Consider the following 21,630-nt stretch of genomic DNA (forward strand, 5'->3'; position numbering starts at 1 on the left):
TGTTATTGCATTTCAAATAGGGCCAATTAATAGGCTACTCTTAGGCTTACGTTTTTGAAATTTAAAATTGCCTACTCATGTTTTTGTTATAGTATTTTCAATATTATACACTATTATTTGTGCATAAACATATCTGGTTATAGTAATAAACATGCTATTTGTTTAAAAACAAAATATTTTGTCATCCTTGCTGCAAGCTTACAAGACCGACAATATCATTAAATGTGAAGTGGGCCCTAAAATATTTTCTTGGGAAAAAGGGGGTCTCAGACAAAAAAAGGTTGGGAACCACTGACCTACAGGACTTAAATTTATCCAGAATTGATATCACGTGACAAACAATGTTTCGAAGTTCACTTATCATTCTGCGTCACCCGGACTGAAGTTTCCTCTGTGTTTTCTTTTTTAAGATTGTCTGAGATACAAAAATATTTTAATCATATCCAATTAAAAGTCGTATACAAATAGGCCTATACGGACCGTGTGGTAAATTACCTCGGAAAAAGACTCCCTTTGCGCGTGCTCCGTTATTGACGCTCGAGGGATAATATTGTGTCTCGTGCGCACATTCAAAACATACTCCACCATTCACACAATATTATAATTAATACAATATTGCAATATATGCAAGTGCAGTATTTATACAATTTTAAGCCGTCTTTTCTAAACCGCGTGCTTGGTTGTATTTTGATCATTAGGGCATTTTTAAATATAAAAACCAAGATGTTAATATAACAGCAACATAATGTATAACTGTGCACTTTATACAGGCGGTCGATCTCTATCTGCTAAATCACTATCAAACTGTGCAAATGATGAATCCCGCAGGCTGTTGAGTAATCCGGGCGCGTTCATGTGTGCTGATCCGCTGACGAGACTCGCACGCAGCTCGCGCTCCGTTACTCCGCTGAAACCATGGCAACGGAGGGCCAGAAAGTGGTGCTGATCACCGGATGCTCGTCCGGGATCGGGATGGGCATCGCCGTGCTGCTCGCGAGAGACGAGAATAAGCGATACTACGGTAAGACACGAATCAATGATAATCAAAGACACACATAATACTGATCAATAGCTACATAAACAATTTCTGGTGAAATACCACAGAACAGTGATGGCTACTTTAGTTTGCCAAACATTCTTAAAGGAACAATTAATTAATCAAACAAGAACCGACTGGGTATAAATGTCAGGGTTCAGAAGAATCACTTTGTTAAGAAGGATGTTACGGGATTCACCTAGAGGAATGTCATTCGGATGATGGACATTCAACATCCGTTTAGGATTTTTGTCAGACCTGTTTTTATTAGGCATAAAACAAGTCAAATTTCCTTTAGTTTATAGCGCGTTTTAGCTACAACAGAGATCGTTTCAAACCAGCTTCACAGTATTAAACATGAAAGTAACAGAATAAACGATGCAAACTTCATCAGATAATTCATCAAATAAGTTAATGTAGCACGACAATAGCGTCATCATCCCAGCAAACACGAACGTTCCCATTACATTCCCATATGGTCCCCGTTTGGTTATTTTTTGGGGGAACTGAAACTTTCTCTATTGGTTCTTTATTTTTGTATAAGAGAACATACCCAGAACGTTCCCTGCATGTTATGTTTATTTTTAGATGTTATCTTTATAACCATAAGATCTGGAATGCCCAAACTTTTTCCTATGAAGGGCCAAAAATCAAACTTGATTGAGGGCCGTGGGCCAAACTGTATTACATTAAAGTTGCTATGGGTTTATTTATTTCATAATATTTCAAAAACATATAAAACAACTTTAATCTGATTAACTAATGAAGTTTTTTTTCTAATGTTTTGCATTTTAATGAACTTATTACAATAAAACCAACAATCCCCAAGTGTTCAATGTACAATACAGTTCAATGCCAAATACACAAGCAATAATAAAACCACGTGGTTGAAATGTCAGTGACCAAATGAGAGATATGAAGCTGGTCCTTATTTTTCAAAGTTTTTCAAGATTGGGCTGTAGCTGACTTACAGACAAAGACAAGATATTATGTAGGTGAGAGTCAGTTATTTTGCTTCTGAGTTTACTCTTGTTCAAGTTCATCAGACTGAAAGTCTGCTCGCAAACAGAGACCGCATCACTTGTGCCTGCTTACACATCTTTGGGTACCTGTTTGCTGGGACACATTTGGAGAAGTCTGTCAAGGGAAGGGATGTGAACTTGTGTTTCAGTTCTGAATCACACTGAAGCTCAACTAGTTCCATCTGAAGATCATCTCTGACTGCATCCACACTGATGGTGAAGGGTTGAGCAAACAACTCAAAGTCAGCAGTGTTGTGTCTGAAGTCCTCAAAGCGACTGTCAAACTCCTGGAGGAGGTTGCTGAGAACAGCATCATACTCACGGACCTTCTCTTCCACCATACCTACCTCTCCAAGACAGGGAAAATGGGCTAAATTTCCTGCATGTGGGATGAGAAACAGAAAGAACAGTGTGATACTGGGACAGGCATGTAAAACAGAGGGAGAAAAAATAGAATAACTGAAAAAAGAAGGAAATTATTATTTCATGACAATTTAAGGCTGTTTACACGGAAACGATCTGAAGAGAAAACGCAAAAGTGGCGTTGCGTTATCACTTTTTATTCTGCGTTTAGACGAGAGCGTTATGGGGGGGGAAATCCGCGTGCATATGGTGACGCAAAAGTGTGTGAAATTCGATGTAGTATGCACTCAAGGCGGCTAGGTGGCAATGTGAAGCACTGCGACACAACAACACCAATATCTGAGAATATTTTGTACAACTGCAGAAAAGACTCTTGTATGTTTAGCAGAGCTGCTAGGGCAACTTGAAGGTCCGACGTATGGAAATAATCCGACATGTTGGTTGTTATTTTCCTGTACTGGCGCATGCCTGCGACGTAAACGCGTACGCGGCGAGAGCCACCGTGAGCAGATTTGCGTTTTTACCATTTAGACGGGAACGCGATGGTGGAGCGTTTTTAAGATTTCCACTCTGGCGGGTGGTTTCACTTTTTTGCGTTTTTAAGCCCCCAATACACCGTCGCCGTGTAAACGAAAGGCACATCCGATAAAATATTTTTACGCTTTCACCCGGAATCGTTCTCATGTAAACAGGGCCTTAAGAAGCTAGCAAATTTTAAGCAAATTTTATCAGCTTGATGTACAACAAAAATACAAATGCTGACATGACTGAATATAAATGTAAACTCCACATATAATTCTAAATATAATGAAAAAAATATAATTATAATTGCAAAAAATATCCTGAATATTATAACTGTGAATGTTACTGTTACCTGCTGAGAGATGTCTTCTGAGAGCAGTAGTTCCCTATCGGTCAGTCACTACAACGTAGGTCATGACTGACCAATAGGAATCTCGCTAGAGAGGCCAATCTACTTCGAGTGAAACTAAAACAAGCCAATACACATTGGCGTGCAATCATTTGCATCAGCTGCGCGCCCTCGTTAGCGCGGGTATAAACGAGCAGCTGGTGCGATTGCACACTAGCTTTTTGCTTCGGAGCCAAGCACTTCGTATGCTGAACAGAGTGAATTTGAAAGCAAGCCTCTTCTGGATCTCTCCACTTTGGTGCGGGCGTGACGGCACAACAGCGCGAGCGGTCTTTTTCTCTTCTCTCTCTCTCTTCTTTGTTTGTTGTTTTAAAACTGAGCAAACAAAAAAGCTGTTTTCACGGCTGGTAAGGTGCGCGGTTAAAGCGCTCAACGGCCGTTTTTACGGCTGGTAAGGTGCGCGATTAAAGCGCTCAACGGCCGTTTTTACGGCTGGTAAGACCAGCGAGAGAGAATCGCGCACAGACAGGTGCACTTTCCTGTCTGTGTTCGCTGTGACCGTTCCCCTGCGTGCTTCAGCACCAAGGAGAGCAGTCTCTAAAAGAGCTTACACAGATAGTTTGTGTCTTTTTCAAGATGACATTCTATCTGTGTGTTTCTGGATGCGGTCGTTACCTGGGGTCGCGGGATGGTCACGATCGCTGCCTTGTGTGTCTGGGCCTCGAACACGCACAGGCAGCGTTCGTGGATGAGTCATGTACCCATTGTGGGAAGATGACCATCTCGGAGCTGAGGTCGAGACTCACGTTCCTGCAAAGGGGCGGAGTCCCCGTGCCTGCACCTCGTTCCAACCCCCCTTCGCGGGTTGCTTCGGGCAGTGACACGGGTGACCTGAGGATTACAGTGAGCGCGCTTCCTTCGGGGAACCAACCCCCTAGGAACCCTCACTCCTCTCATGCTCCGCAACCAGTTGAGCTGCCAACGGAACGTTCTGGACCGTCCTCGAGATGTGTACCGGTCGTTTCGTTCGGCGCTCCCTGCGACGACCAGATGTCGATCGCTGCATCGGAGGGTGGGTCAGACCTCTCCGCGGACGACGGTTCGGAGCCGCTGCCTCCTTCAGGTGTGCCAGCGGTGCCCGAGTCGGACCCGGAGATGATGGCCATGCTTTCCCGGGCCGCCAACAGGATCGGGCTCGTGTGGAACCCTCCACCGTGTCCCGAGCCCTCGAGGTTGGACGATTGGTATCTCGGGGTGGCGCGCGCTGGTTCTCAGCAACCCACCCCAGTGCCTTTCTTCCCGGAGGTGCATGAGGAGCTCACAGGGACGTGGACGGCACCTTTTACTGCCAGAAACCGTCTCGGTGGATCCTCCTCCCTCACCACCCTTGATGGCGGGGCAGCTAAGGGATACACGCGTATCCCGCCAGTGGAACGGGCCGTTGCTATGCAACTGTGCCCTAACTCCACTTGGCGTGGAGAACCGTGTCTTCCTTCCCGGGCTTGTAAGTACTCGTCGGACCTGACCGGCAAGGCTTACAAGGCCTGTGGGGAAGCTGCCTCTGCCATGCACGCCATGGCGTTGTTGCAGGTTCATCAGGCCAAGGCACTGAAGGACCTGCACGAGGGTGGTCATGATCCACAAGTTCTCCAAGAACTTCGTGCCGCAACTGACCTCGCGCTCCGTGCGACGAAGGTCACTGCGCGGTCAGTGGGTCGTGCGATGTCCACACTGGTGGTCCAGGAACGCCACCTCTGGCTGTGTCTGGCTGACATGCGGGAGACCGACAAGATCAGGTTCCTTAACTCCCCCGTGTCCCAGACCGGCCTCTTCGGCGACGCGGTCGAGAACTTCGCCCAGCAGTTCTCGGCTGTACAGAAGCAGACTGAGGCCATTAGACACATCTTGCCGCGGCGGTCAGCTGCTGCCTCCACCCCACCGCCCGCGGCTCCTCGGTCTGCTCGTCGCCGTGGGCGTCCGCCTGCGTCTGCCCCTGCTCCCGCGCCGCAGCAGCAGCCTCCATCCAAGCGGCACCGTGGAGCCAGTCGCAGGCAGGGCGCCCCGCCCGTCCAGGCCCCCGCCAAGAGGGGCGGCAAAGCCAAAGGTAAGCGGCCCTAGGACGGGCGACCCAGAGGTGGAAGGGACTGCTCTCCAGGAGACGATGACTGCATCGCTCCCTCCCCCGGAAGAGGGCCGGGTGGAAAATCCTTTGTTTCGTTTTGTTTGTGTTCCGCCGCTGGCCTTAAAACCAGCGGTACCCAAATTTTCAATAAAAGAGCAGTTTCTATCATCTCTGGGTCCGAAGAGGGCCCGGAGAGTAGTGGGGGGTCAGAATCCTCACCACTCTCATCCGCCTCTTCTATCGCCAGCCGGCAGCTGCGTACGGTCCGAGAACGCCATCGAGCCGCCTCCCGCACCTCCTGCCCCGTGGAACCAGGTAAGTGCTGCACAGCACACTCAGACCCCGCTACGGGCCGCCTCCCAGAGAGAGCCTCCCGAGCTGCGTCCCTGTGTTCCACCTCGCTGCCCCACTCCGGGTATGCCTACGGTCCCTCTGGTCCCGCTTGTACGGTCTCTGCGAGCCTGGTTAGCGCTCCCCAGGCCGTCTCGCTGGCTCTTTCGAACCATCAGGCTCGGCTATGCGATTCAGTTCGCCCGGCGTCCCCCCAAGTTTCGGGCCATCCACTCCACTACAGTGAGAGCAGCCGATGCCCATGTCTTGCGTGCGGAGATCGCAGTCCTACTGGCGAAGGATGCGATAGAGCCGGTCCCTCCAGCCGATATGAGGTCAGGGCACTACAGTCCCTACTTCATTGTACCCAAGAAAGGTGGTGGGTTACGACCGATCTTGGATCTGCGAGTTTTGAATCGGAGCCTCCACAAGCTACCGTTCAAAATGCTCACGCAGAGACGCATTTTCGAATGTATCCGTCCCCAAGATTGGTTTGCAGCGATCGACCTGAAGGACGCGTACTTTCATGTCTCGATTCTTCCTCGACACAGGCCATTTCTGCGCTTTGCGTTCGAGGGTCGAGCATATCAGTACAAAGTCCTACCCTTCGGGCTGTCCCTGTCCCCCCGTGTCTTCACGAAAGTCACGGAGGGGGCCCTTGTTCCCATGAGAGAACAGGGCGTTCGCATCCTCAACTATCTCGACGACTGGCTCATACTAGCACACTCTCGAGATCAGCTATGCGAACACAGGGACCTAGTGCTCAGGCACCTCAGCCAGTTGGGTCTTCAGGTCAACTGGGAAAAGAGCAAACTCTCCCCTGTGCAGAGGATCTCTTTTCTCGGTATGGAGTTGGATTCGGTCGCCCAGACAGCGCGCCTCACAGAGCAGCGTGCTCAGTCGGTGCTGAACTGCTTGAACACGTTCAAGGGCAGGACAGCGGTCCCACTGAAACTCTTTCAGAGGCTCCTGGGGCATATGGCAGCAGCATCAGCGGTAACCCCGCTCGGCCTGCTACATATGAGACCGCTTCAGCACTGGCTTCACGGCCGAGTCCCGAGATGGGCGTGGCGTCATGGCACTCACCGGGTGGCAATCACACTGGCGTGCCGCCAGACCTTCAGCCCGTGGTCAGACCCCTCGTTCTTGCGGGCAGGAGTCCCCTTGGAACAGGTGTCCAGGCATGCTGTGGTATTCACAGATGCCTCTGCCACCGGCTGGGGTGCCACGTACAACGGGCATGCAGTGTCAGGGGTGTGGACGGACCCTCAACTGCGTTGGCACATCAACTGCCTCGAGTTGCTAGCAGTACATCTCGCCCTGACCCGCTTGAAAAGACGGCTACAGGGCAGGGACGTGCTGGTCCGTACGGACAACACTGCGACCATTGCGTACATCAACCGTCAAGGTGGTCTACGCTCCCGTCGCATGTCGCAACTCGCCCGCCATCTCCTCCTCTGGAGTCAGAAGCATCTGAGGTCGCTTCGAGCCATGTATGTCCCCGGCTTGCTCAACCGTGTGGCCGACGAGCTATCACGAGCTGTGCTCCCGGGAGAATGGCGACTCCACCCCCAGGCGGTTCAGCTGATCTGGAGAGAGTTCGGGGAGGCTCAGGTAGACCTGTTTGCCTCCTCAGAGACCTCCCACTGCCAGCTGTTTTACTCCCTGACCGAGGGAACACTCGGCACGGACGCACTGGCACACAGCTGGCCCCGGGGCCTTCGCAAATATGCGTTTCCCCCAGTGAGCCTACTTGCGCAGACACTGTGCAAAGTCAGGGAGGACGAGGAGCAGGTCCTTCTGGTGGCTCCCTATTGGCCCACCCGGACTTGGTTCCCAGAACTCATGCTCCTTGTGACAGTCCCTCCCTGGCCCATTCCTCTGAGGAAGGACCTTCTGACTCAGAGACGGGGCACCCTATGGCACCCGCGTCCAGACCTCTGGAAACTCCATGTCTGGTCCCTGGACGGGACGCGGAGGTTTTAGGTGACTTACCCCCTGAGGTACTTAACACCATCACTTCAGCACGGGCGCCGTCCACGAGACGTGTTTACGCCCTGAAGTGGAACCTGTTCGTCAAGTGGTGTTCTTCTCGCCGAGAAGACCCCCGAAGATGTCCGATAGGGTCTGTGCTTTCCTTCTTGCAGCAGGGGTTGGAGCGTAGACTGTCTCCCTCCACCCTCAAAGTACATGCTGCTGCTATTTCAGCTTATCACGACCACATAGATGGCAAAGCAGTGGGAAAGCACGACCTGGTCGTCAGGTTTCTTAGGGGGGCGAGACGATTAAATCCTCCTCGACCCCCCTCCATACCCTCTTGGGATCTTTCCCTGGTGCTTCGAGCACTTCAGGATGTTCCCTTTGAGCCTCTGCAGTCAGTAGACTTAAAGCTTCTTTCCATGAAGACTTTGCTGCTGATTGCACTGGCCTCTGTCAAGAGGGTAGGAGACCTGCACGCATTTTCGGTCGACGAATCGTGCCTAGAGTTCGGGCCGGGTGGCAGCCACGTGGTACTAAGACCCCGGCCTGGCTATGTGCCCAAGGTTCCTACCACTCCCTTCAAAGACCAGGTAGTGAACCTGCAAGCGCTGCCTTTGGAGGAGGCAGACCCAGCCCTGGCTTTGCTCTGTCCCGTTCGCGCTCTGCGTATGTACGTGGACAGAACTCAAAGCGTCAGGACCTCAGACCAGCTCTTTGTCTGTTACGGAGGCCAGCAGAAGGGAAAGGCTGTCTCCAAGCAGAGGATGGCCCACTGGATAGTGGATGCCATCGCCTTGGCTTACCAAACACAAGGCGTGCCCTGCCCGCTCAGGTTGCATGCACACTCCACGAGAGGCGTTGCATCCTCCTGGGCGCTGGCACGTGGCTCCTCGCTAACAGATATCTGTAGAGCTGCGGGCTGGGCGACACCTAACACGTTCGCTAGATACTATAGCCTACGTGTAGAGCCGGTGTCCTCCCGTGTTCTCACCCTAGACGGGTAGAAGCACTGAGAGGTCTGGCTCTGTCGGCTTGCTGCACCCTACTGTGCACCCTTATTGCTCCAGAGTAAAACCTGTTGAGTCCTCCAAAACCCCTCGGCCCGGACTTGGCGGAGCGTCCGGCGCCAGGCCCTTATCCGCTGAATCCTTGAGAACCGGATCTGGGCTGGGTTCCATTTGTGTGACCCTACGGGGATCCCATATGTGTATATTCCACGGCTGCTCCTATCGGAAGCCCGTGTCTTTCCCTTGGGCTAAGTCACCCTTTATTTCATATGCAGTACAGCCTTCGGCTAGTCCATATGCATTTCCACATAACTCTTTGAAGAAGTGGCTTCCGCAGCGTTCCTTCCTAAACAGAAAGGGCACGCTTTCCCAGTGTTATCCAATATCTCACTGTATGGGTTATTACGGAACAACAGTGTCAGACTCACTCTGTGTAAGCCTCCACCTATCGTCCTTCCAGGCAAGAAGGTGTAGAGGCTTGCACGGGGGCGCTGGATGGGGTGCAGCGGCTGTGGCGCTTTGGTAGGGATTCCTATTGGTCAGTCATGACCTACGTTGTAGTGACTGACCGATAGGGAACGTCTCGGTTACATATGGTAACCCTCGTTCCCTGAGGGAGGGAACGGAGACGTAGGTCCCGTCGCCACATCCGCTGCCGCCCGCCGGGGCGGCCAGCTTCTCAGGCTTGGCTCCTCAGCAAAAAACTAGTGTGCAATCGCACCAGCTGCTCGTTTTTACCCGCGCTAACGAGGGCGCGCAGCTGATGCAAATGATTGCACGCCAATGTGTATTGGCTTGTTTTAGTTTCACTCGAAGTAGATTGGCCTCTCTAGCGAGATTCCTATTGGTCAGTCATGACCTACGTCTCCGTTCCCTCCCTCAGGGAACGAGGGTTACCATATGTAACCGAGACGTTTTTGTTTGAAGGCTCTGACGTGATCAAAAAGCTGGGTGATAATCTGGTCCTTTCCCTGGAGCTGAACATTCAAAATATTGAGCATCTCTGTTACATCCACAAGGAAAGCCAGGTCAGAGAGCCATTTCTTATTAGTGGGCACTTATATTACCATCCTTGCTTTCCTGAAAAACTCTGATCTCATCACGCAGATCAAAAAATCTCCTGAGAACTTTTCCACGGCTGAGCCATCTGACCTCCTGGTGGTACAACACATCACCATATTGCGCATCCATCTCATCCATCAGTGTCTTGAACTGTCGGTGAGAAAGCGCCTTGCAGCGTATATTGTTGACAAATTTTGACGACGTCACGCATCCCATCCACAAGCCCGACAGATTTAGCACATAGTTGTTCTTGATGTAAAATGCAGTGGTACCTAACAACTTTTCCTCCACATTCACTGACTTTCTGAGACACAAATGTAGCAAGGCCAGATTTCCTCCCTACCATTGCCGGCGCTCTGTTAGTTGTAATGCCGGCCATCTTCTCCCAATTTAATTAATTTTTTCCCAACACTCTCTCAACAGCAAAAAAGAGATCTTCTCCTTTAGTAGTACCAGAAAGGGTCTCAATGCCAGCCAGCTCTTGTGTCACATCAAAAGTTTCATTTACTCCACGCAAAAATACCAACAGCTGTGCGGAATCGGATATGTCGGTGCTCTCGTCGCAGGCTATTGAATAGGCAGAGAACACACTTGCCTTTGTCTTAATTTGCTCGCCGATGTCTTGAGCCATGTCCTCTATGCGTCGGGTAACAGTATTTCTTGACAGGCTAATTTGTGAGAACATTCGTACCTGAGAAGGACAAACTACTTCTGCAGCCACTGCAAGACATTCCTCGACGAACTCTCCAGTAGCGAAGGCTCTTCCACTTTTAGCAATTAGATCGGAAATCTGATAACGGACCCGTGTGCTGCTTTCTTGTGCTGATGAAGGACGTAGCAGCGCACTCTGTTCATATCGAAGTTCAGCAAGCAGCTCGTTAGCCTTCTGTTTTCGCGCCTCGCCGCTGTACTTTGAGAAAGCTGCAATATGTTTTGTTTCATAATGACGACGGATATTGTATTCTTTTAGAACAGCAACAGACTGATTTGACTTCCATGAATAAAAACTTAACTTGCCAAACTTTTTTACAATTTCTCTTGTCTGTGTGCCACTGCCTTGATTTTTCCATTATTGCGTTTAATTTGTTGATGTTAATTGACGTCAAGTGTTGCAAAGCACGCGGTGCTGCACCTTGAATTGCTCATTTACAGGAAAAAAACTAATTAATTTACATTTAATTTAAACATTTAATTTCAGTTTACTTTGTTGTAGTTCAACAATAAAACAAACAAAAATGTTATGTCAAATTAGAAATGACGATCCGTGTCGAAGGCATCATATTGTGTTTAAGATCCACCTATGTCCGGAAGAGCATCCGTACCAGTAGGACATATCGCCAGATCAGCCTCTGCCAGATGTGACAGTCTTTTATTCAGCCTAGGTTAGCTGTGTTTTGCATCCTGACCCACCTACGCTCTTGCATTATCTCATCTGCTCTCCTTTACACGGCTGCCCGCCATGGATTTTACTGGAGTTTTTCGGCGGTATGTCGCTCTCTAAATCTGCTGCATCTTCCGGGAACAGCTTAATACGTGCCTGCCCGCCCGCGCGTGGTGTGCCGATCGCCGCTAAAGACCCTCCTCAGTGTCGTGTTTGGTATGCTTTGGTACAAAGCACACAGAAGAGGCTTTGGAGAATGTGGAGAATTGTAGCCATTACCTAATGCTGCCTAAGAAGCTCCTGCAGCACAGTCTTAAAGTTGGCATGAGATTGGCCTTTGTGACTCAGATAGGGGACACGGTGACGACGACATGCTAACGGGGGCCTCCCGGGGCACAACATCCTTCAACTTGGCTGACCAGTCCAATCCTGTGGGCAACCTCCTGTTCATCGACGAACCGGCCGGTTCAGGTGATGAAGATGACGAGGGCCTTCTCGAGGTCTCAGAGAATGAGGAGGCCATCCCTCCCTCTGATGGTGAGGTTTAACCCTCTCCATGCTTATATAATCCATAGGAAAATTGCATTTCTCCAGATAGACGTGTCCAATATACTGTGGAGATTGCGTCAGCATCGTCAACTTCAACTTTGCAGCTGACACTGACACAGAAAACAGTAGTCATTGATAAACAAATGAAATGTCTCCTTACTATTTTTTTTCTTTTCTGATTATATTTTTTCTTTTTTCTTTCAAAGTGTTTTTTATTGTTTTAAATGTACATAACACAAACATACCAACCTACATTCTGCATCCCCATCCACAAACCTCATACTTTGTATACATTATCTCTCATATCCCCTTTCATCGCAGATTGGCATCCAAGGTTCATACAAATACTGAGAATGCACACCGAACACAAAAAAAAGAGGGGGGAAAGAAAGAGAAAAGGGGGAGAGAAGGGGAGACGAGAGCATACATTTTTAATCTAAAAATTTAGCATCAAATGCATTTTCATAATAATCCAAGAAAGGTTGCCATTCATTCTGAAACCAAGTTTTGGACTGTATTTATTAACTTTTCAAGCTAGAGGAATGACATAGTTTCACACACCCAACGTGAGTGTTTTGGGGGTGAGGAAGATTTCCAATTTGTAAGAATTAGTCGGCGGGCTAACAGTGTAGAGAATGCTATTAATTGAGATTGGCCTCTTGAAACCCTAGTTTTACTATGTACCACCCCAAATATTGCAATGATAGGATCTGGATCGATATTCTTTTTACAAATGTAGGTGGATGTATTAAATATCTCCGACCAGAATGTGCCTATGCTTGGGCATGACCAGAACATGTGAGCCAGAGAAGCGGGGGCTTGGTGACAACATGTACAGTTGGGATATACATCAGGATATATTTTGGCCAGTTTGGTCCTAGAGAGGTGCAGGCGATTAAATACTTTGAATCGTATCAACCTGTGACTAACACAGATAGACGATGTGTATACTATTTATGTATAGCTCTTTGCCAAATTTCGTCCGTCAATTCTGTATTTAGATCCTCCTCCCACTGTACCTTGAGAGACAGAAGAGATGGGCATTTCATGTCCTGAATGGCAGCATACAGCTGGGAGACACCACCCGAGAGATGGGGCTTAACTGTCAGACAATGATCAAGAGGGCCGATATTTTGTTTTAAGGGGAATGAACTAAACTGGGAACAGACAAAATCGCGGACCTGAAGATACCTAAAAAAATGTGTTTTTGGTAAGCTTAATTCATTAACCAAATAATCAAAAGAAACGAACATGCCATCTACAAAGAGATCTCCCACACTGTTTATGCCTTTTCTAGCCCAGGTGAAAAAGGCCGTATCTATAAGCGATGGCTTAAAAAGAAAGTTTGAGGATAGAGGCATTGACACCAAAGCTTGTATGTGACCAAAATGTTTGCGAAATTGGGTCCATATGCGTAAGCTGCCTCTTACAATATGATTGTCCGTATTTGCACCCACTGCCACTGGCAGTGGAGCACACAGCATTGAGGCCAAAGAGACATGCGAGCACGAATGTTGTTCTATTAGACACCAACTTGGGCTACTCCCATCAATAGAAGCTCCATACCATACCACTAATTTTTTAATGTTTGCAGCCCAATAATAGTATAGAAAATTTGGTAGAGCTAGTCCAGCCTTCTCCTTGCGTCTCTCTCGAGAACCGTTTTCCGTACACGAGGTATAGTTTTGTTCCATATAAATGTACTGATGTGCCTGTCAAGCTCCTTAAAGAATGATTTGGGTATGAAGATTGGGACTGTTTGGAATAAGTACAAGACCTTAGGTAACGTTACCATCTTTATTGAATTAACACGTCCAGCCAGGGACAGAGGCAGAATAGACCAACGATTAAGGTTCTCCTTGATCTGACCTAAGGCTGATTTGAAGATATTTTGGAATATGTCCTTATATCTACTTGTGACACTTACTCCCAGGTATGTAATGGGGCCCTCTGTAGTCTTGAATGGGTATGAGTCAAAGGATCGATTCCGAGCCAAAACATTAATTGGAAACAAAACACTTTTGGTGGGGTTAATCTTGAACCCAGAAGATTTACCAAATTTAGAAATGGTGTCTAGGCATTCTGGGATTGAAGTCTCTGGATCTGATAAAAACATCAGCAAATCATCGGCATACAAAGACACTTAATGAACCAGGCCGCCCCTCGTGATACCCCGTATATTGTTATTACCGCGCAATGCCGCAGCAAGTGGCTCAATGACCAGGTCAAAGAGAAGAGGGGACAATGGACAACCCTGTCGTGTCCCTCTCTGAACATTGAAATATTGCGAATTTAAGTTATTAGTCCTCACTCTAGCTTGGGGTGCTGCATACAATGTCTGAATCCAAGAAACGAAGACTGGACTAAAGCCGAATTTGCTTAGAGTTTTGAGAAGGTGTCCATACTCAATCCGATCGAAAGCTTTATGCGCGTCTAGTGAAATCACTATTTCTGGCGATCGGGCGTAGGACTCGCATTTAGTGGGGTCTTTGTCCTTTTTGTGAAGCACAGATATTGTGGCTTGGGTCATAGATGTAGGCAGCTTCTCTTGTTTGAGTGACCCCTTGTAGACTAGGCACAATAAAGGTATCAACTTAGGGGCAAAAGATTTATAAAACTCAATTGGATACCCATCTGGGGCTGGTGCCTTTCTATTTTTCATTGATCTAATTGCTTGACTAATCTCAGTTTTGAATATCGGCTGCTCACTCCTTACTATTTTCGACACATTCATAATCATTATTTTTGCCAGCTCAGAATAGGCAATATTACTTATACATAGCCTATGTAAACACTCATTATGGTTTACATTATATATTTTAGTAATTCAATTAATATAAATGTGCGATAAGTTGACTAATGGCTTAATGTACAACTACATGTCGACTAGAAAAACCTCCGTCAAGGGCAGCCCTATTTCTTTCACATATTTTCAAACCAGCATCACAAAGGGCATTCTGGGTTGAGTAAGCAGCCCTGAGTGGACTGAGTGAGAAATCTTCAGAAAGATGCTCTTTGCTCCAGAGGAAATGTTACCACTGCGCTCATGCTCTGCTCGCATGCTCTGGTAAAGTTCATTCATTATGAAACCAGCTCAGTTCAGCTATAAGCAGCCCAACTGAAGACAGTAGCATAGAGTCAGCTCAATGCTGATTCAATTAAGTTCAATCACAGTGTTGATGTACAATGTTAATTCAGTTCAGTTTGATGCTGCATAAACAACAATGAAAAGAGCTATTACAGAGTTTGAATGAGATCTCAGATTACTATGCTGTGATTAGCATGGTAAGAGTAATGAACTCATCGACTCAGAGCTTTAGAATAAAAGGATTGTTTCAGCAGCTCAATGGCTGTTTGGAGGCTGTTGAGTTTGTTTCTGAAATTAATCTGATGTTTATGTGAGTAATAATGACAGAATTCTCACTGCAGCCAATAGGAATCAGATCTGATTGATTACGACTTGATCAATCCCTCATATTATACAATACCTGGCCAAAAAAACATATTTCCATCAAGAGCTGCATTCATTTTTTTGGCCAAGATCTTGTATTGACAATGGGAGAGTTGAAGCTCTCTGTGAAGTCTGACTCATTCATTTGTGTGTTTATGTGTTCAGTAACTAGTCCTCTCTCTTTCTCTCTCTCTGTGTGTGTTCAGTCATAGCTACGATGCGGGATCATAAGCTTAAGGATAAGTTGGTTGAAGAGGCTGGAGACGCGTACGGACGAACTCTGTCTCTGCTCACACTGGACGTCTGCAGTGATGAATCTGTCAAACAGTGTGTCGACAGCATCAAAGATCGACATATAGACATACTGAGTGAGTACAAACACACACTCACAGATCTGTCTCTGCTGGCTTCTGTTAATTCGTGCTCAGGTTAAGATGATGAATCTGAGCGTCAGTTTCTCTTTTAAGTCTTCAGCTTCAGCCAGAATTCATCTGTGTGTTTGTAGTCAATAACGCTGGTGTCGGTCTGGTGGGACCCATTGAGGCTCTCAGTCTGGACGACATGAAGCAGGTGTTCGAGACCAATTTCTTCGGTGTTGTGCGCATGATTAAAGAGGTCATGCCCGACATGAAGAGGAGACGGTCTGGACACATCATCGTCATCAGCAGTGTGCTGGGCCTGCATGGTAAGACAGTCAGACGCACAGTTACTTCTTCTTGAAGAACAGTAGAAGAGCTCTTACATTTCATGAGGATCTGCTGAATGACACAAGTTGAAACATCGGTGTACAGAAACAGAAAACAGATTTGTGTTGCTCTTTACAGGTGTGGCATTTAATGACGTCCACTCTGCGCCAAAGTTCGCCACGGAGGGATTGTGTGAGGTCTTGCCATCCAGCTGCTCAAGTTTAATGTCACGTGAGTCATAATGACACTAATGGCCCTATCTTGCACGCAGCACAATTGACTTTGTACAATGACTCATGTATCGTTCCTATTTTGCACCCGACGCACAGTGGACTTTTCCCTTTCATTGAGGTGTCCATGAAGATGTGAAAAAATAGGCATAAATCTAGCTTATACATTTACCCCAATTATTATACACCTGGTTAACCGAAGCTAATTTGGGTGGGTTTCTCCCATCCCCATACAATGTCACTTCTCTGACTTTTACGGCCCTGACGAGAACGCCGGTCTCCTCGGCTGTGAACCTCTCCTGGCATGCGTCTGGCAAATCCGCCATTATAATAGCAATCTGCCATGGAACAAGCACGCATGCTTTTAAAGGGAATGTGAGATGACACTCTGATTGGTTTACTGCACGTTACGCCCAATTCACACCTATGAGTAATGTGGATACTTCAGACCAACCCATTTTAGATTTGCGAGATCCGCCCACAGAGTTCCTTGCGTTTCACGTTTGATACGTGCATTTCAGATCGTTAAAATATGGCCCTAAGTGTTTGCCATTAAACATTGTCCTAAAATATTATTTTAATATATATTCCATAACTAAAAGAGCTTTGTCATTAAAGCAAAAGCATCATAAATATATTTCCTACATGGGCTTGAGAGGGTTCTAGAGGGATCTTCCTGTGGTTCTAGATCTGTGCTGATGCCTCACACGGCAGTCTGACGTACTTTCCCATCTCTGTCTGTCTGTCAGTGTGTCGATGATCGAGCCCGGGCCTGTAAACACAGAGTTTGAGATGAAGTTGATGACAGATGTTTCTAAGAAAGAGTTTGCCGGTGCTAATGCTGAGACGCTCTTTCACTTCAGGAACTGCTATCTGCCCACCCAAGTGAACCTCTTTCAGGGCCTGGGACAAACACCTGAAGACATCGCTAAGGTCAGAACACACGTGAAGTCATACCTGTTCACACCAAGAACCATAACTAGAAACAAAGCTTTAATAATCATAACAACTCTTTAGAGAATAGCAATGTCCACATTATTACTAAAATAATGACACACAGCAACGATGTAGCTGGAATCACTTTCAGAAAGATTTCCTTCCAGGTGATGAATGATTAAAACATTGACAGCCAATCCAAATCCACCGACTTTAAAAAGCTCAAGCATTTATCATCTGTTTGTGTGGAGGCAAAAAATAGTTTAAATCTTTATAGTTATCATCCATTGGTATGAACATGAATATAGTTATCGTTATAGTAATCATTCATTGGTGTGGACATGAATATAGCTATCGTTATAGTTATTGTCCATTGGCTTGGAGACCAAAAGTAGACCAAAAGTTATCTTTACAGATATCGTCCGTTTGTGTGGACGTTAATTTAGTTATCGTTATAGTTGTCCTCTGGTATGAACGTGAATATAGTTATCATTACAGGTATTATTATAGTTATCTTGCATTGGTTTGAATATGTGAAATTGTTATGGGCTGAGAGATTAAAACCAAAAGGCGAGATTCACAATAATACAGTCTTTAATGAAAATGAGTAGAGAATCACTGAATCAATAAGGAACATAAATCTTCTTAGGACTCTCAGGAAACAGTCAAAACAGAAAACTTGGCTTGTCGAAAATAGAACGTAAATTGCGAGTAGACTGTCACAGGATCTCCTGATGCGCAGCAACTCGAGGCGAAGTTGAGGTCCCAGTGGAGACTGCAGAGGAAGAATAGACCCGCCGAGAGCGAGGGTACCGTCGACTGGATACAGCGTCTGGTCAGGAACTCAGCGTCTGAATTGGCAGGGCAGAGTGCAGTGAGCGTGTAAGAGTACAGATAAATATACCGGCTCGAGGAGAGGCTTTCACACGAATCTCACAGGACAGGACAAGACAAGACGCGACACGACTCGAAGGTAAGAGGAATGTATTCTGCATGAATAGCTTGCAATAAACTGACAAAGAGACAGACAAAGAGAGGGTTAGAAATAGTAAAAGGTATTAGGGGAAAGGAGGAACAGGTGAGCGGAGATTAAGGTAAACTGGAACAGCTGAACCTGATGAGACTAAAGTGATAGTGTAGAGAATGAGTGTGTAATGTGACCACAAGAGGGAGACAGAGAAGGGAGGAACCTGGATCATGACAGAAATGTACTAAAATGACTAAATAATGAAAAAAGTAATGTGAATAAAGTCAAATGAGCTTATCTTGAACAGGCTAAGGAGGATTGAAACTCACTCACTCTCTCTGTCTCTGCAGTGCACTAAGAAGGTGATCGAGTCATCTCGTCCTCCGTTCCGTAAGCTGACAAATCCTCTGTACACTCCGATCGTGGCGCTGAAGTATGCGGACGAGACGCGCAGCCTGTCTGTTCACACCTTCTATCACATGCTTTATAACCTGGGAGGAGTTATGAATGTTAGCGTGAGAATCATGAAGTTCCTGAGCTGTGGATGGTTACGGAGACGAACCATCTCACCAATCTAACACACACATCTCCTGTGGATACTTACAAAGATCAATCGTCTCGTCTAACAGATGCACACAAACATGAAGTAATGTACCTGTGTGTGAACATTGTGCTTCTCTTTACAGCTGGTTTCTACAGTATCTGGATATGTTTAATTAAACTGAATTTACACCTAAAGGGTCCAATGATGCAAATAATTAATGGTTAAGCACTCAAACTCTCTCTGTCTTTGTACAGATTAAATTGTAAACATACAAATATTGTTACAGAAGTGCTGATTCATTTTAACCAGTGGCAGATTAAAATACTTTGTTACCCCAGGCACCTAGAGTGCCCCCCAATAACCTAAAAGAATAAATAAAAATGTGATAATTTACATTAATTGTTATTATTAGTAGTATTATAATTTTACTGAACTCAAAATTAATTCATATTTATAAACTTATCTGATAACAGAAGGTTATCAACAAAAGTAATTTTTAAGTGTTAGCTGAAGTTGAAACAATTCTTTTAAAATCAGGTTACTTCTTTTTACAGTGTTCTCTCAGTAAATTATAACTTGTGAACCCAACTGTTATAGGTGTAATATAATAACCATCAGTTTCACTTCAAGATAAGATATATAGGAGACCAAGGCAATACATATGTCAGAAGGACTTGTTCTCCTTCATTGCAGTTGTCATCTACATGGGTCTGGTAAAGCTACCGGCAGTGACAGACTGTCTAGTAATTCTACAGTTAATTCTCATACTGTATTTTCAGTTTTGGAATATGTATCCTCTCCCCAAATTTGTCACTAATAAAACTCAATAAAAATTATTTAAAGAAAAGGCTTATATTTACCTTTTAACAGTTTGTTTACATCTACCTTGTAAATATATTTTTTAATTAAAAATGTTACAATTACAACAACAATTCAAGTGCAATCTTTCTTTGTAAAAACTAAAGTATACATTTTATCATACATATTTCAAAGTTAAGGATTCATTACTTTGGATATAGCCTAGGCTACATTGGAACAAACACATAATAACATATTATTTGATTACTTTATTTTTGACAAAACATACTATAGGCTATTTAACATATGAGCAAAATTGGCAAACAAAAGCTTATTTGAGGTGGCAAATATTTTACAGTAAAAATGTATAATCGATCCAAAACAAGTCAACGAAATGTTGTCTTTCATATGTCTGTAACATAGGTCTTTCGTTTATATAAGACATATAAATGTTAATTTGCAGTTTAATACGTTGCTTATACAAATACATTTTATTTCAACATATTTCAGTCGATTTTTACTCATCTCAGTATAGCAATATAGTTTGCTAAAAGCGGGTCATTCATTCACACACAGAAACGCGATTCAAATTTAAACTCTTCTTTTTGCGAGTCGTGGTAAACAGCCTATCTCTGCCGTTCATTCATTCACACACAGAAATGAGATTCACTTGAGAATGAAAAAAACTTACTACAGTATTCCTCAGTATTATCCTACAGTATTATCATACATATTTTAAAGTTAAGGATTCATTAGTTTTTATATAGCTTACATTGGAACAAACACTATAATAACATCTTAGATAGTTGATGAGTTTATTTTTGACAGAACATAGCCTACTACATATTTAAAATATGAGCAGAAACTGGATGACAAAAGCTTATTTGATATTTTAGAATAAAAACTTTATATTCTATCCAAAACGTTGTCTTTCATATTTCATCTGTAACATAGTAGGCTAAACATAAACAACAGCGCCCATCTGTGCCGTTAATTCATTCACACACAGAAACGTGATTGAAATTTAAACAGTCTTTTTGCATTTACAGACATTAGAACAAAGCACAAGAATAAAAAACTTAGGCTACTCACAATTCTCAGCTAGATCGGTCGATCCTCAAAATGAAAATAAACCAGCACATGTTCTGAGGTAATTGTCCCAGGATTACTCCTCACAGTCACAGCCTCGCAAGACGAAAAGGTACATTATTCTGATGATTAAATTCGTTGTGTTATCGCGTTTATGAGGGGCGTTTACACGTTTGCATGTGTCGCTTCAGATCATTTGCGTCTGAATAGCGCGCGTTGTCCGTGGGCGTGTCACATTAGCAGAATAATGAGCTGAGAGAACGATAATGAGATCGGCTGACACCCCTCTCTTTTTTTATAGATTACATAAACAGAGAATATTTATTTTAGTTTTGAATTAGATATTTTAAAAGTACAAACTTAAATGAGTATAAAGATATATTGCTCATGCTTGGGTGAATAGTATTCGCTGAGTTTTGTTTAAGTTTAGAGACGTGCTCCAGAAAAAAGGTTAACGGAGATGAAGAGACAGAAAGCACACCCTGTTTATTTTCTTTATTTTACAAAAGCACAATGTTTTATTTTGATTGTAAATGGACACATAAAAAATAGACATTCAACAGTTTACTTTTTTTATATTTTTTAAGTGTGTATGACCAAATATGACAGAGTATTTAAGTCTATTTTCCTTCTATGTGAAAAAAATCGAGGAAAACGCGCCGGCATGTTTGTCGACCCCAGAGGGTTAACCCTCTGATGTCTGCTATCGCGCCGGCGCTATAGTCTCGCTTTTTTTCTTATCAGTGCAAAAGAAACTCAAAATACTCTGTTGATTTTGATCTTACATATAGGTTGTATACATCATTCGATCCTGTTAAGTGTCTATTATTTTTGTGTATACTCACAATAAAAACAAAGTGCCGTGCTTTTTGTCAAATAAAGAAAAATAAACATGCGAGTTTTGCCTTCTCTCTGTCAGTGAAGTCTATTCTCGAACGCTTCCGAAAATTAACTGTAACTCCGCAAATAATTGTCATACAGACAAGAGAGATTTTTCTTTATGAAGCTTGAACTGTCTTCTTTTAAATGAAGTTATATAAAAAACAAATATTCTCAGTTTATGTAATGTTTATGTGTGCCACGCCCACGGAGAGCGCACGCTATTCAAACGCAAATGATCTGAGGCAAGCCATGCAAACATGCCAACGCCCACCAGCTGGATTATAAAACAGATCAAGTTTAATAAAAATCTTGTACTTTACCTCG

At 45.0% G+C, this 21,630-nt stretch overlaps 1 pseudogene across 1 annotated transcript; it reads left to right on the forward strand.

Moving 5' to 3' along the window:
- The first annotated feature begins 915 nt into the window (after nucleotides 1–915).
- Nucleotides 916–18,772, forward strand: LOC143706485 (retinol dehydrogenase 8-like; annotated as a pseudogene). The gene is made up of 6 exons (XR_013192981.1): nucleotides 916–1,021; nucleotides 15,381–15,542; nucleotides 15,680–15,859; nucleotides 15,999–16,091; nucleotides 16,840–17,023; nucleotides 18,344–18,772. The product of XR_013192981.1 is annotated as a retinol dehydrogenase 8-like (transcript).
- Nucleotides 18,773–21,630: the final 2,858 nt, after the last annotated feature.

Source organism: Siphateles boraxobius, unplaced genomic scaffold (genome assembly GCF_051911475.1).
Source record: "Siphateles boraxobius isolate OS27281-9 unplaced genomic scaffold, OSU_SipBor_1 111, whole genome shotgun sequence".
Classification (NCBI taxonomy): Eukaryota; Metazoa; Chordata; class Actinopteri; order Cypriniformes; family Leuciscidae; genus Siphateles; species Siphateles boraxobius.